The sequence below is a fragment of the Muntiacus reevesi genome, chromosome 4 (assembly GCF_963930625.1).
Source record: "Muntiacus reevesi chromosome 4, mMunRee1.1, whole genome shotgun sequence".
Classification (NCBI taxonomy): Eukaryota; Metazoa; Chordata; class Mammalia; order Artiodactyla; family Cervidae; genus Muntiacus; species Muntiacus reevesi.
This window is the reverse complement of record NC_089252.1, coordinates 160494463-160510812: the sequence shown is the minus strand read 5'-3', so window position 1 is coordinate 160510812 and position 16350 is coordinate 160494463.

The following is a 16350-nucleotide window of genomic DNA, read 5'->3' as shown; positions in this document are numbered from 1 at the left end:
AGCAAGTCATCCCACCCTGTACCTTGAGATGGGATGATGTCACTTTTCCTTTATCCATGCTACTTTGACACCTCTACATTTCTTAAAGCTTCTGTTAATAATTTTTTTTTTAGCAATTTTTCAGATACTTTTTCTAAGGATCTGAACACCTCAACTTTGCTTAACTGGACTTATAGTCCACTCATTACCCGGCACATTAACTATATTACTTTGATTTCAATACTATGTGGTCTCCTAGAAAAATGTGATGTTTACAATAAAAACACAAGGGCATATATTCTTAAAAAGTCAAAGGAAAAAAGTCAACAAATGAAGTGGAAAGCGAGAGTATATTTTATTTTAAGAAAAAAGCAATGGAAAAACAGCTAAGTTTCAAGTCCAATTCAACAAGCATTAACTAGAGACTTCTTTACAAATCTGCTTCATCAGCATAGCATGGATGGTAAGAGGGGTGCCACTTCTAGTTGTGGCCTAAGATCCAGTTACTTAACTCCTCTGTGTCTCTCTTCCTCTATTTTCAGAATGGAGATAATAGGGGGAAAAAATTAAACTTCCCCTCCAACTTACCACAACTTCAAATTATTAGTTTTTTCTCCATTCCTAACCCAGTAAAAATTCCTGAAAGAAAAGTTTAGGAGAGAAGGGAGAAGCAACATTTATTGTGTACTGACTATTAGCTGGCACACTATAAATGATCTCATTTAATCACCATAAACCTATGAGAAAACATTTTTATCAATATATACACGAAATAGAGTCTTAGAGGCTCCAAGGCTTAGATCAGAAGCTGCAAATGACCTAAAATCTATTCTCTTGTGAAGCATAGCATGGAATAATGCTCCACAGGGCAGGATACCTAGGTCAACCAGCCTTAGAATCATTCAAAATGCCTGTTAAAACTGAAGATTTCTATTTAATTTCACACAGACCTGTTTTTAATTTCAATCTTTTGATGGCAGAAGAATTTCAATCTCTTGACAGTAGTGGTTTTCAATAAACCACTCACTGCCATGATTCCTCTGAGCCATTGGCTCACTGGTTAGGAGAATGAACTCTGAAGTTTTGCTATATTCTAATATGTGACCCAGGTCATATTACTTCCTCTCTGAGATTCTCTACCTTATCCAAAGCATGAAGATAACAGAACCCTGTAAGGTTACTATGATGATTAAATAATGGATGCACAGTGCCAAGTTCATGGTCTGGTCTGGAACACAGTCATTATTATTACCTCCACATGACATTAATTTTATTTCCTACTTGCTTTTCATTCAACTTCAGGATTTATTAGGTTTGGTTCCCACCCCATCATTCAACTGAAAGCAGGCAAGTGCATATCCTAGCAGCCTCCTTGCCATATCCAATGACCTTTTTTTTTTTTAAATCTCCTTCATCTCTGTATCCAGTTTGCCTATCAATTTGTCATTAAAAGTGTATTGCACAACTGCTCTGGACCATGCAGTGGGCCACATGTAAGGTACACAATGGTGAATATGTCAGGTGCAATCCCTACCCTCATGGAGCACCCAGGCTTGTGCGGGGACTTTGACTTCAACGAGTAACTGCATATAATCATATTAAGAAATTATACAATCAAAGAACAGTGTGCCCTAAAAGAGAGTGACAGAAGGGATATTTCATCAAGGAGTGTCAGGGAATGTCTAGGACCAGAGAAGGCAGGTTCCTTCGCACAGAAAGAACGGCAGCAAGTGGGAAGACTATAAGGTAGAAGAGAGCTTCTCACAGTGAAGGAAATAAAACAGCATCCATGTAGTTGGACAAGAGGAAAGGTGGTGTGAAATGAACCAGGAGAATAGGCATGGGCTTAGTGATACAGGGCCTTGTAAATCATGCTGAAGGTCTAGACTGAGTTCCAAGGCAACTTGGGACCACTGGAGGACTCTGAGCCAGAGGTGATACAATCACTGTGGCTGTGATCTGGAGAATGGATTAGAAGTGGGCTGGGAGAGACTGAAGTCAGTTGGTTAGGGGGTTTTGGTTATGGATGCTGAAAATGAAAGTAGACACACAAGCAGTAGAAGGATCTGAGATAAGTTTTTGGTGGAAAATTGAAAGAAGATGAACTGGAGATGAACTGGATGTGGAAAATAAAGAAGAGAGAAAGAAAGTGTAGTCGCTCAGACATGTCCAACTCTTTGCGTCCCCATGGACTGTAGCCCATCAGGCTCCTCTGTCCATGGGGATTCTCTGGGAAAGAATATTGGAGTGGGTTGCCATTTCCTTCTCCAGGGGATCTTCCTGACCCAGGGATTGAACCTGGGTCTCCCTCATTGCAGGCAGATTCTTTATCATTACGCCCAAGCTCAACTTTGAGCATCAGGATGAACAGTCGAGACATTTACCAAGAAGAGACACAAAATCACTGTCTGGGGAAAGGAATAGGATCAGTATATTTCTAGAAATCTCCCAGATGATTCCAATGGCTAGTCCCAGTTGAAAAAAATCAAACAAGAGAAGTGGTATAGAGGATAGTAGTTAAGTTTAATGACTAATGATTGTATCTTTCTTTGGAGGTAGCTTGCCTTGTTCAAAATTTGTCACTGGGGAAGTTGGCCTCCTCATTTGTAAAATGGAAATAACAACAGAACATCTGTTATGGAGCTGTTGTAAACCATTAATCTTATAAAATATATGGAACATTTTCAAGCTACCCTTCTTATATCAGTCAGTTGAATCAGCCAGGTGCTTTCACATCTCCAAGCTCTCGCTTCTCCTCTTGCTTCTTCCGTGTTGTGATATCCTATATTCTCTTCAGAGAGAGTCTTCCTTGACTACTCCCCCTACTACCACCACCCCAGCCAATCAATCAGAGTCATTTCACCTGGTGCACGATCATAGAATTTAACACATTCCGTTCCATTCAGTCGCTCAGTCGTGTCTGACTCTTTGCGATCCCATGGACTGCAGCACGCCAGGCCTCCCTGTCCATCACCAACTCCCGGAGTTTACTCAAACTCATCTCCATTGAGTTGGTGATGCCATCCAACCATTTCATCCTCTGTCATCCCCTTCTCCTTCTGCCTTCAATCTTTCCCAGCATCAGGGTCTTTACAATTATTTCTTTATTTGTTTGTCTCCTGAACAAGACTTTAAATTTCTGGAAGTAACCGGCCTTATCTTACACAAATGTATGTCCACAGAACTTACTCTGATGTCATAGACTGAAATCCAGAATGAATTTGTTGGATTTAATTGAATTTAGTTAAGTTAAAAAACATACTACCCTCAGGGAACAGATCTTATAAACTCTGGTTTAATTATATTGTCATATGGATGCAAACACAGCAAGTTAACACTCAAGGGATATAAAAAGTTCACCCTAAATGGCTATTTAGGCACAAACTTAAGCCTAAACCAGTCATGCCAAGCATAACACCTTTCTTATCTGCCTCTCACCTCTGCTTTGTTCTTCCTGGGCAATGTGGGGCCCATGCCTTTCTGAGGAACAGAAGGGGGAAGGCAGCTGGGGAGGAAGAGACATACTCTTAAAACTTTACAGAACCTTCCTTCACTCCTTAATGGGGGAAGGAAGGTAGAGAGAGCTGCTGCATGTGCTAGAAGCATGTCAGATTGGTCTGAGTCCTCTGTACCCCTGTGGCTTGGTATAGGCAGTCCAAACACCAATAGGCAAATACCAGTGACATTACAAGCAGAGCAAACTGGCCCAGGACAATTTTGGTAAAAGACCCGTGGTTTTCATCATGACCTTGTATGGAAACAAAACTTGATCTCCTTCATGCTAAAGCTTCCGGAGCTTTCAACCTCCAAAAAGCATGATGGATTGGTCGTACACTAAACCAAAGTAACTTCAGAATTTGACCCCACTCATGTTAATGCTTCTGCAGACCTCAACCTCCAGAAAGTATGCAGGAGATAGTAGTCAGGCATCTGAGACTGAAATAACCTGATAAAAGGTTTGGATCCCTGAGAGAAAAGATGAAAAGAATTTGTCATTCTATTCTTTAATCTCAAGGCAAATGGGCATAGCAGCAGGCAGTTTGAAATGTATAAACTGACAGTTTTTGGAGCCAAAAAAAATCTGTGTCCAGTCCTGACTCATTCACTTTTAAGTTCCTATGCTCATTAAAGTTAATAGTAAATAATAATGATAATAACAACAGCTAACACCAACCAGTCCATCCTAAAGGAGATCAGTCCTGGGTGTTCATTGGAAGGACTGATGTTGAAGCTGAAACTCCAGTACTTTGGCCACCTGATGCGAAGAGCTGACTCATTTGAAAAGACCCTGATGCTTGGAAAGATTCAGGGTAGGAGGAGAAGGGGATGACAGAGGATGAGATAGTTGGACTTACCAACCATCACCAACTCAATGGATATGAGTTTGGGTAGGCTGCAGGAGTTGGTGATGGACAGGGAGGCCTGGCATACCACAGTTCATGGGGTGGCAAAGAATCAGACACGACTGAGCAACTGAACTGAACTGAACTGAACACTTACATATGTTTATTACATACCAGACTGTTCTAAGTGCCTTACATATGTTAACTCATCGTAGTCCTGAGAAAAAGAAAACCCACCAAGGAGACACTTCTATCATATTTTACAGTGAAAGAAACATCACTTCACTGTTAGAATGATTGAGTAAATGGTACATGCTAGTAAACAGCAGAGCCAGGATTCAAACCTAGGCAGTGCAGGTTCTGAACCCATGTAGTCTGGCTTCAAACATCATGCTTACATCCACTGCATTTCCCTGCCTCCATGTGCCTCAGTACATCATCTGACTTTGAGAATCTATGTTTCATTGTCAAGTGGGTATAATTCAAGTGGATATAATGAGGCCAACCAGCGTGACATGTTGAAGGATATGGTGTAGGGAGAACCCTGGATACCAAAGGAGCACCTAGACTAGGTCAAGTGCTTTTAATTTTCAACCTGTATGCTCACAATGTGTCATGTGAATTCTAGGAAAATGCTAATAAAGTCAGTTATCTAGAGTATCCAAGAACAGCAAATGTATGGGTGGGTGGGTGGGTTGGACAAATTGGATGCTCCAGAATGTACTTTTCTGAAATTTTAATTGATCCAGAAGGCAGTTTTAGTCTATAAAGTCAATTATCTCAATACTTCTAAATAAACAATGGCTTTTGCTGTCAACAGAAGCCCACCAAAGAGCAACAACCAGCTGCAGGTATGAGTCAAAAGGTGGGAGAGCCTGAGGGAAAACAATTGTTTAGATCTGGAGCAGACAGTTCCAGAATAGTTCCTGATGCATGACCAGAACATTCCTAGAAGAGAAGAGGGAAGGCCAGTGTAATGAGAGGAACCTGCATGATCAAAGGCACTGAGGTGTGGATGAGAACTCCCTTTTCTCAGGGTTAGAGCAGAGTGAACAGTGAACAACAGTGAGGATGACGGAGGCCTGGGAAGCTGGACAGAGTGATAGACGTCACACAGTGGAGTGTGGATTTCATTCTATGTGTGACGGGGAGCCACCAAGAGTTTTGGAAAGGACATCGGACTTGTGCTTTAGCAAGACAATTTGTGCAGTGTTGTGTGTGGATTAAAGGGGAAAGTATAGCCATCAGGGAGACCAATTTTGAGGTAGAAAGTATAAGGGAATTTTTTTTTCACACCAATATATTAAAATATACTCCAAAATACACCACTGTATTAAAACCTTGAGAGAGAAGGACCAAATGTTATTTGCACTAAGAGTGAAAATAAATCATTGCTGCCTCTAATGAGATTAAAGTAAAAAACTGTAGTTCTTAGCAAAACTGCCACGTAAAATTTTAGACACACAAAGAAAATAATTGTGTAACATGCACATATTTCCACCAGAGAATGGAATCTGGACGAAGTGGGTGAAGTAAGCAAAGAAGTGAACAGCGTTCAGAGCTTAAGAAATGCCTTGCTTTTCACCAAGAAGGGCCAACACTGTTTTCTTTGAATTGGCTCTTGTATTTCCTTGAAAAGAAATTGATAGTGTTGTGGAAAATTCAACTATTGAAATAACAACGAAAACTGCAAACCAATATGAGGAAACTGGTATTATGTCAAAGCAACAAGTCACTGAACTTTTGACCCACACACCCAAAAAAGTGGAGAGAATGTTTCAAAAGAATCAAGCCTGAATAATAGAAAACAGCACACCACTTCCCCTCTTCCACATCTGACCTTGGGGGGACAGACAGGAACTTGGCTAACTTAGGTCGCCCACACTGGTCATTAATTCTCCACAGAATCCAAAGCCAAATACTGTGTCTTCAAGGTCCCTCCCATGACTCTCTTTCTAAGTGACATGTGCCCTCACTGAATATTCTTCCCCATACTGATCATTCTCACTACTTGTATGGGTAATTAGTCTAAATATTTGTTCTTCTCAAACAGGGCCTTTTAACTATTCTCTAAATATTTTACGTATACATAGTTTGTTTCTCCAATTTAACAGTAAGCATTTAAAATGGGAATATTTGGGTATATTTTTATATAATACTTTCATTGGGGCATACAAAAAGAAAAAACAATAAAGCAAAGTAACAATAACAGCTAAGCCAGTCTGAATGCTAGTCATGTTTTCGGGATTGTTTCAAAAGCTATACATGTATTAATCACTACAACAACTACATGAGGTTGATGCCATTATCACTCTCAGTTTACACTTGCGGGAACTGAAGTAGAGGAGAGGTAATAATTTTTACCACAGTTACACAGCTTGTAGGCATATGATCTCAGGAAGTCTGATACCAGAATTGTGCTTCAAAGTACCATTTAATGTATTATTTTCTTTGAATTCGAATTCAAAAAGAAATTTGAAAATCAGAGGTGCTAGGTAGGAACTGGAGACGTGAGCTGGGATCAAGTAAGGTTTGGTTTTTTAAGAATTTGAGAAACAATTTTTTCGTAGCCCCCAAAAGATTTTGGGGCCCATCACACACAGAGTCATCTTTAACTTGGACACTAAGGGAAACGTGGTGTCTTGGACCTCAGCCTCCACCGTGGTGCCTCTATTGTAATCCGCTGTCACTGTGATCTGAAAATAATGTGAATCTGAAAATAAAGCAAATACAGTGGTAGTAAGCAGAAGCAGCATACCAAACAGAAAACATATTCACTTCTCACTGAACCAATAAACTCTCCTCTCACTTTCTATTTAGTTAATGGCTGTGACTGGCCTGTGAGAAGAGTGAGGAGGAATGACTTCAGTGGTCCCACAGGAGTTCGGAGCAGAGAACAGGGCTTCATCAGGTCTGGCACTGTTCTTGGACACCAAGTCCCTCGTCTACCACCACAGTGAGTACCTGCCTTCCTTTAAGCCAGAACAGCACACCCCACTGGAAAGCAGGGCTGAGCTGGGAAAGCTACAGGTACTATCTCCAAGCTGTCCTGGTCTTTGAGGCTTTGTGTTCTAGAATGGTCTACTCATTGTGTTTCAAGTTCAATTTTTCTAGTGTACAGCTTGGCGCCTTAACTTTCTAACTCTCAGGTTTCAGTATAATCTCTTCTCTAGTTCTATCTCTATGCCCACTTGAGTACCTGGCCAGCTCACCATATTCTCATGAAGGGAGGGTTTGACCATAGGTAATATCTTATCAGAGTACAGACTCGACCAACCTGCACCTTACTTCACTCCTACCCTTATCATACCCATCATGTATCATGCACAAGGCCTATTCTGGTCATAACTGGCAGCAGGGAGATTGTAATAGGACATCTGAGGCCCTACTAGGTAAGCCTCTGATAAGGACATGACATGTGAGCCCTCAAACCACTGTGCTGCCCTGAGATGACCACGTGAGAGAGCCTGGCCAGCCTCCCTCCGGAGAGGGACCACTGCAGTCAACACACAGAACCAACCTTGAGAAATGTGAGTGAGGTCCTCTTGTCTCTGCTGTGCTGACAGATGACTGCAGCCATATCAGAAGTGACACGAGGCAGGGTAACAAAAGAATCACCCAGCTGAGCCCTGGCTCCTCAGATCTCAGACCTTCCCTGCCCAAACTGCTAAAATGTAGTAAGTTATGAGCAGATAATATTAAGCAGATTTTGGCAAGGTTTGTTATGAAGAAATAGATAACTTCTAAAATCTCCAAGTGAAAATTGAGAAAAGAATCTTAATATCTGTTAAAGTATCACCATGATACAACATACTATCTTCTTCAACAGTCGCCATTAAACCACTAAACCGAAGTATAGTGTCTAACTTCCCTTTCACTACTGCCAGAGCTACAACATCACGCATGCACACATTCTTCAATCTCTTGCCTGCTCTATCAGATGTTCTTCTGGACTTTCCATTTCATATTGCTATATTTCTAGCTCAGTCCTCTTAATTAATCCCATTCCCATATTTCCAGCTTCTTCAGTCAATGAAGAGTAGCCATCACTTACTATGTAGCAGAAACTGTCAGTTTCTCACCATCAGTTTATCAAGCAGACACCATTGTTCTGTTCACTTTATATAAGAGAAAGCTGAAGTACAGTAGGTTAAGTCTACTCAAAATCACAAAGCTAGTAATGGTTGATGGAGCTAGGATTTGAATCCAGGCAGAAAGGCTCAAATCCAAACCCCTAAAATTTACACTGGGCTGTACAAAACTCTCCAGGTGACCCCTCAACCCCCCAGGCACTCCAGGCTTTACATTTCAAAACCAAACTCATCCTTTTCTCTTATAAACCTCACATTCCCTTCTTTGATAAATACCTTTCACTTACATGCCCAAAGAATAAACTTCCCACACATCACCAGGAGGTGAGGAACCTCACCCCCGGGAATCCATGCACTCTCATTCATCTCACTATCACTGCCTTACGTCAGGATATCATTATTTTCATCTTAAATAACTGCGAATAAGCTTGCTGCTAGTGTCCTTACCTGTGATGGATGGGTGAGCCACTTTTCCTCTTGACTATCTTTTTGTTTTCCCTCAGTCCATATCTACATCATTAAGGATATACTTTGCCAGCAGAATATACCATGACAGGTACAAGATAGTTGGCCATACTGGTATGAGTATGACTATGTATGATTATTGGAGCGTGTGGGTGTGTGTTTGTGTGCGTGTATGTGTAAGGGGTAAGTGTTGCTTCTGGATAGGGCAACCAATTCCTTCCAGTTTTCCCCACCAAATTTCCCCTGTTTTAGCACTAAGAGTCTTACATCCCAGAAAACTGCTGCCTTCCAGGCAAAACCCAACAACTGGTCAGCCTTCCAGAGGGAGTGACTGAGAGTGGACTTAACTACGTCACTCAATGTGGAAGGCTGTGCTGGTGTTTTGCCTCCACTGAAGCCAGGTGACATTATGGCTTCTCTCTCTCTCCTTTCACAAAACTAACCAGAAAGAGGAGTGATAATAAATACCACCAGTCTCTCATATCCTCATTTAAATCAACCTACCAGCATCTTCTGAAATAGATGACTGTGGTGTGCTTCTTAAAATGCTGTCTTCACTTGGTTTCCAGCCCTCACACTCTCCTGATTTTTCTCTAGTCTTGATTTCTCAACCTTCTTTTATGACTCCTCTTTCATTGTCTATCTTCATGTTGGAAAGCCCCAACCTTCTGTTTGGCCCTAGAGATTTTCTCTTTTAGTATCTACTGGATACATGACCTTATCTAATACACTCTCAAGTTCAGAATCAACTATAGAATAGATATAAAGTCAAGAAGAGGAGATTAAAATGTCACTTTGGTACTGATTTTTAATATATTTATACTGGAGAATATGGTTGAGTCACAGATAACTCAGCTTGTTAATATTTTAGTGACTATCCCATTCAGAGATGCTTATATTTAGACAACCACAGGTTTCTCCCAAAGCAAACAGACTTTTGAAAAACTCACAATATGAAAGATTAGAAAATTTATATTCTCTGAAGGTAGACATCCCCAAAAGATACAAGAAATTAATTAACTGTGAATAGTGGATTCTGTCTTCCAAAATGACCAATTAGTTATGTCAACCCTCTTCCCCTGGGGAACAGTGACTAAGAGAACAGTAAGAAGTCAGGACTGGGACACTGATGGCAGTTGGGCTCCCCTTGTAGCTCAGTCAGTAAAGAATCTTCCTGCAATGCAGGAGACCCGGGTTTGATCCCTGGGTCAGGAAGATCCCCTGGAGAAGTAAATGGCAACCCACTCCAGTATTCTTGCCTGGAGAATCCCATGGACAGAGGAGCCTGGAAGGCTACAGTCCACAGGCTTGCAAGAGTTGGACATAACATACCAATTTACTTTAATGACTTTCCACTATATCTCCAGCTTCAATCTCTTCCCTGAGATTCAGATTTACTTGTCCACCCACCTACCCAGCCTCTCTGCCTGAAAAGTCTAATAAGCATTTCAAACTCAACATATCTAATAGAGAACTTGAGTTTTTCATTATCCTCTTCACTTCTGGGTTAGTTTGCTAGGTTTGCTTGGGTATTGCTATGCCATAATAAAATGTCATAGGCTGGGAGGCTTAAACAATAGAAATTTATTTTCTCACAGTTCTGGAAGCTGGAAATCTCAGATCAAGGTGCCAGCAGGGCTGGTTTCTCCTGCGATCCCTCTCCATGGCTTGCAGACAATCTCCTCGTCTACTTCACATGCCTTTTCTCTGCACACATGCATCCCTGATGTCTTTCTCTTCTTATAAGAACACAAGCCATATTAGATTAGAGACTGTCTTATTAACTTATTTAACCTTAATTTCCTCTTTAAAGGCTCTATCTCCAACTACAGTCACATTGGGAATTAGGGTTTCCAAACAGAAACTGGGAGAAAGACAGAATCCAGTCCATTAACAATGTGTTTCCACAATCTGGCCCCCATTTCAGGAAATGGCACTACCATTGACCAGTTGCCAAAATTTTAAGAATAGTGCAAGACATATCCAGCACATTAGCAAGTTATTAACACCATTTCCATATCCCACCACCTCCACTACAGACTCCAGGTTCAACCATTATCTTCAGTTCAGTTCAGTCGCTCAGTTGGGTCCGACTCTTTGCAACCCCATTAATCACAGCACGCAGGCCTCCCTGTCCATCACCAACTCCCCGAGTTTACTCAAACTCATGTCCATCAAGTCGGTGATGCCATCCAGCCATCTCATCCTCTGTCGTCCCCTTCTCCTCCTGCCCCCAATCCCTCCCAGCATCAGGGTCTTTTCCAATGAGTCAACTCTTCGCATGAGGTAGCCAAAGTATTGGAGTTTCAGCTTCAGCATCAGTCCTTCCAATGAACACTCAGGATGGATCTCCTTTAGGATGGACTGGTTGGATCTCCTTGCAGTCCAAGGGGCTCTCAAGAGTCTTCTCCAACACCACAGTTCAAAAGCATCAATTTTTCAGTGTTCAGCTTTCTTCACAGTCCAATTATCACATCCATACATGACCACCAGAAAAACCATAGCCTTCACTAGACGGACCTTTGTTGGCAAAGTAATGTCTCTGCTTTTTAATATGCTATCTAGGTTGGTCATAACTTTCCTTCCTTCCTTTTAATTTCATGGCTGCAATCACCATCTGCAGTGATTTTGGAGCCCCCAAAAATAAAGTCTGACACTGTTTCCACTGTTTCCTCATCTATTTCCCATGAAGTGATGGGACCAGATGCCATGATCTTAACCATTATCTTATACCTGCTCTACTGAGACAGTCTCCTAACTGGTCTTCCTGCTTCCTTTCTTGCCTTTCCTGCTTCCTTTCTTGCCCTGCCATAGTCTATTTTCCATATATCCATCAGAGGTATCTTTAAAAGTCAGTCAGATATTACTGCTTCTCTGATTTGAACACTCCAATGGCTTCTCATTACTCTAGAATAAAACCCAGTATAGTCCCTGACTCACCATGATCTATCCCTTACGTCACTGTCCTAACTGCACATCACGCTTCCCTACCATTCCCTCAACTTCAGTCACTTTGGCCTCCTTGATTTTCTTAAAGCAGGAAAAGCTCATTTCTGTGTCACAACCATTGCAATGTGGTGGTCCTTGTCCTTCTGCCTGGAATTCTGTAGGACTGTTTTCCCCTTTTAATTTTATTTATATCTCTACAACTGTATCTACCCTAATAGAATCTTCCTTGACTTCCCTATTTACAATACACCTCCCCCCAACCATGACTCTCCACTCCCTTACCCTCCACTATTTTCCCTCAAAGCATTTATGACTCCCTGAACCTACAGTGGATTTGTATTTGCTAGTTGTTTACTGTTAGTCTTTTCTAGTAGACTGCAAGCTTCAAGAAGCTTCTTGTTCTCCAGTGTACTGGAACAGTTCTTTAGCACAAAACAGAAAATTTGATCATGCTACTTGCTTTCTTAAGTGCTCCAGCGTCTGACTTCTCACCCAGTTAAAATCTTAGCATTTTACGTGGTATATAATAAAGTCTTCCTACTCTTCAGTTTCACCTCTAGCTACTCTCACCATGCAGCCTGAGCTCCAGCCCCTAATAACCTTTTCAAGACCAGAGTCATGCTCACTCATCTTGGAATGTTTGACTTCTAGCATAGTACCTGGCACAAAAGGGCTACAAAGCAACTGACATGAAGTGGCAGGAATTATTATATAAAGTGTCTGCATTTTACATTTAACTAGTTTGCTACTATGTTGATAAAATGGTGATAATAAAATTATCACTACCAATCCCACAGGTTTATTGCTTTTTCAAAAAAATCAAATTCATTAATATTTATGAAACACCTGCTATGTGCCTGGCACCATCCCAGATGGTGGGAATACATTAGTGAGTAGATCAGATGAAGATTTCAGCCTTCATGGAATTATGCTCTAGTAAAGGGAATATATTTAAACACACACACACACACACACACACACACACACACACAAGTGCAACAGAGAACTAAATCAAGAAATAAGGGTGAAGAGTATCTGGTGCAATGCATATCACATTTCACATCTGGTGGTCAGGCAAGTCCTTACAAGGATGATGACATTTGAACAGAGACTCAAAGGTGTTGAGGGAACAAGCCAGGTAGGAATTTCTGGGGAAAGAACATTCCCTTCAGAGGACACAACAAAGGCAAAGGCCCTGAAACAAGAGCACAGTCTACAGAGCTCAAGGCTCTGTGGCGTCTAAGTATCGGTAAATATAAAAGGATCAAATCATATGTATGCTCCCAGACCACAATTGAGTTGAAGGTGGGAGGAGAAGGGAACCACAGAGGATGAGATGATTGGATGGTATCACCAACTCAATGGACATGAGTTTGAGTAAACTCCGGGAGCTGGTGATGGACAGGAAGGTCTGGTGTGCTGCAGTCCATGGGGGTCACAAAGAGTGAGACACAACTGAGCGACTGAACTGAATTGATGATAAATTGAATAAATAACAAAGCATCTCTGGATAATTCCCCAATATTTGGAAACTAAATAACACTTCTCACCACCCCTTGGATCAAAGACGAAATTAAAGGGAAAATTAGAAAGTACTTTAAACTGAATGAAATTGAAGACATAAAATATCCAAATTTTGTGAAATTTATGGAACTAAAACACCTATATTAGAAAAGAACAAAAGTTTGAAATTAATGACTTCAGCTTCTGCCTAAGAAGCCAAAAAAATAAAAGCATGTAAAACTCCCCAAAGTAAGGAGAATAAAATATACTGATAAAGATCAGAGTAGAAAATAATGAAATAGAAAATACAAAAAGAGAGAGAGAAACAATTAAAGAGAAAACTTACTCTTCAGGAAATCAATAAAACTGACAAACCTCTCACAAGCAAAATCAGAAAAAGAAGACACAAACTACCAATATCAGGAAGGAGAGAAGTTACGTGACAAGTTCTACTGGTATTAAAAGAAAAATAAAGAAATATTATGAACAACTTTATGCCAAGGAATGCAACTAAACCTGCTGAAACATACAAATTTCTGGAATAGTGTGAGCTACCATAGCTTATCCAAAAAGAACAGATAATGAGTAGCCCTATATCTATGGTTCAAGATGGAGGAGTAGAAGGACATGTACTCATCTCCTCCTGCAAGAGCACCGAAATCAAATCTATTTTTAAATGTCATCTATTAAAGTTGAATGAAAACCCTTTCCACAGAGAAACATCTAGGACCAGAGAATTTCATTAGTGAATTCCACTAAACATTTAAGCAAAGTATAATACCTATTCTAAACAAACTCTTCTACAAAATTTAACAAGAGGGAAATTAAAAGATGCTTGCTCCTTGTAAGAAAAGTTATGACTAACCTAGACAGCATAGTAAAAAGCAGAGACATCACTTTGCCAACAAAGGTCCATATAGTCAAAGCTATGGTTTTTCCAATAGTCATGTATGGATATGAGAGGTGGACCAAAAGAAGGCTGAGGGCTGAAGAATTGACCTTTCTAACTGCGGTGCTGGAGAAGACTCTTGAGAGTTCCTTGCACAGCAAGAAGATCAAACCAGTTAATCCTAAAGGAAATCAAACTTGAATTGAATATTCATTGGAAGAACTGATGCTGAAGCTGAAGCTCCAATACTTTGGCCATCTGAGGCGAAGAGCCAACTCACTGGAAAAGACCCTGATGCTGGGAGAGATTGAGGGCAGGAGGAAAAGGGGGCAACAGAGGATGAGATGGTTGGATGGCATCATTGACTCAATAAACATGAGTTTGAGCAAGCTCCTGGAGATTTTGAGGGACAGAGAAGCCTGGCATGCTACAGTTCATGAGGTCACAGAGAGTAGGACACGACTTAGTGACTAAACAACAGTACTTTGCAACTCATTCTCTGAGACCGGCATTATCTCATACCAAAACCATGCAAAGATAGTAATGAAAACTAGAGCTCTTGTGAGAATAGATGTAAAAATTCTTAACAAAACTTTAGCAAGTTGACTGTGACCATATATAAAAAAGGTAATAGCTCAGGGTCAAGAAGGGGTTTATCCCAGATATACAGTGTTATTAATAGGAAAAGAGCAAGGAGGCCCAGGTGCCTAGACTAAATGAGTCATGAAAGTGAGCTAAGATCTGAGAAGAGGAACTAGATCATGAAAGCCACAGCATAGGTTCTAGATCACTTGACTTAATTGGTTTTAGTGGCCCTAAGCTGAATGCACAATACTAATGGTGAGAATTTGAGACCCTTTTAATAGGCAAAAAAGGAAGATTCGGGGGGAGAGTGAATACAAGAGAGAACTGTCAACCTCAATATAAAGCCTTAGACTTTAAATCTGAGAGGCTATTACAGAAGAGTGATATAATATCATGGCTTGACTCTGTTTTAGTAATCTATTTTGTTGAGAACATATTTTAATAGAGTAAGTTTAGGCACAAGTAAACCAAATAATAACATGTAAATGAACATATTTTATGAATTATAAGTCAAATATTGTGATAGCTTAGTCATTTCTTAGCACATCATATCTGACATATTCTGCTCTACATATATTTCTTACAAAGAATAGACTTTTAATCGAACACATTTTGATAGGGAGGGCTCGCAGAGAAATGTGGGACCCTTGCTTGGTTGTGGGGTGATCACTGAAGTACAATGGTGTTCACCAAACCCTTTTACTACACATCCCTCAGTTTTATTGTCAAAAACAAAATGTAATGTTTAATGGTAGGACCTTAGAATAATATGACATTCCTAACGTCATGGTCCTGACTTAACTGTGATGCCAGAAATACATAATATTTAACATTTTCCCAAAGCATTGATCTCCCCTGGATCAGCCATCTGCAGTCCTTGTCTTCCTGACTGATGGTATCTTACAGGATTTAACTCCTGCGTGTGTCAGAGTAAGCCTGAAGAAGCTTCTTCTACTACGAGGCACAACAGGGTGTCAAGTTTCCAAGGCATAAAGATAGATATTAGATATGGTATTCACTTGCAGTGACTGGAGACAACTTAAAACTCCCAGAAAGTGAAAAACTAGAAAGACCGAGGAAGAAGAGCCAAAAATATAACCAGATTAATGAAACCAAGGATCAAGTCCAAGATGTAAAGCACCAGTGGGTGACGATTTCATGTCCAGAACAGCTGGAATCAGAATTTTTGTCCAATGTGGTGGATATGGAATAAAAAATAGAGTTTTCTTTTACAAAAGATCTGGGATACCTTCAGGGGTAGAATGGCCATTTAAAAACATATATAACAGAACACATGCCTTATTTTTTGTTCGAGATCATAATGATTTAGTTTGTTTCAGCACTCCTAACAGAATAATACAATGGTGAGAGTGCTAAGTCCCCTCACAGCTGGACAGGGAAGATTTTTTTGGAAGAAGTAAATACCAGGTAGAGAATTATCAACATCATCCACACATAAGTCAGTTCTGCTGACATGAAAATGTTTTTCACAGGTAGTCTTTGCAGTTTCTATTTAGCACACAGTCCTTCTACCTGGGAAAGTCCA